The sequence below is a fragment of the Mandrillus leucophaeus genome, unplaced genomic scaffold (genome assembly GCF_000951045.1).
Source record: "Mandrillus leucophaeus isolate KB7577 unplaced genomic scaffold, Mleu.le_1.0 Scaffold286, whole genome shotgun sequence".
Taxonomy (NCBI): domain Eukaryota; kingdom Metazoa; phylum Chordata; class Mammalia; order Primates; family Cercopithecidae; genus Mandrillus; species Mandrillus leucophaeus.
Window position 1 is genome coordinate 97,619 of NW_012102987.1, and position 599 is coordinate 98,217.

General features: G+C 51.3%; 1 protein-coding gene across 1 annotated transcript in view; it reads left to right on the forward strand.

The window, feature by feature from the left end:
• Window positions 1–599, forward strand: part of CIDEA (cell death-inducing DFFA-like effector a) — a 49,085-nt gene that overhangs the window by 13,233 nt on the left and 35,253 nt on the right. The window lies entirely within an intron of this gene.

Genomic DNA, 599 nt, shown 5'->3' on the forward strand with positions numbered 1-599 from the left:
GGCATGATCTTGGCTCACTGCAACTTCCGCCTGCCGGCTTCAAGGGATCCTCCTGCCCCAACCTCCTGAGTAGCTGGGATTACGAGCACCTGCCACCATGCCCAGCTTTTTTTTTTTTTTTTTTTTTTGTTATGTTGGCCAGGCTGGTCTCAAACTCCTGACCTTAGGTGATCCACCTGCCTCGGCCTCCCAAAGTGCTGGGATTATAGGCATGAGGCATCGCCCCCAGTGGTTTTTTGTTTTGTTTTGTTTTGTTTTTAATGTGTTTGCTTTTTGTTTTGAGACAGTCTTGCTCTGTCGCCCAGGCTGGAGTGCAGCGGCACAATCTCAGCTCCCTGCTACCTGGACCTCCTGGGCTCAAGTAATCCTCCCACCTCAGCCTCCCAAGTAGCTGGGACTACAGGCATGTGCCACCGTGCCCGTCTGATTTTTGTATCTTTTTGTAGAGACAGAGTTTTGCCATGCTGGCCAGGCTGGCTTCAAACTCCTGGTTTTAAGCTCCTGAGCTCTAGCGATCCACCACCTCTGCCTCCCACAGTGCTGGGATTACAGGTGTGAGCCACCACGCCCAGCCGATATTCAAAATTTAAATTGTTTGG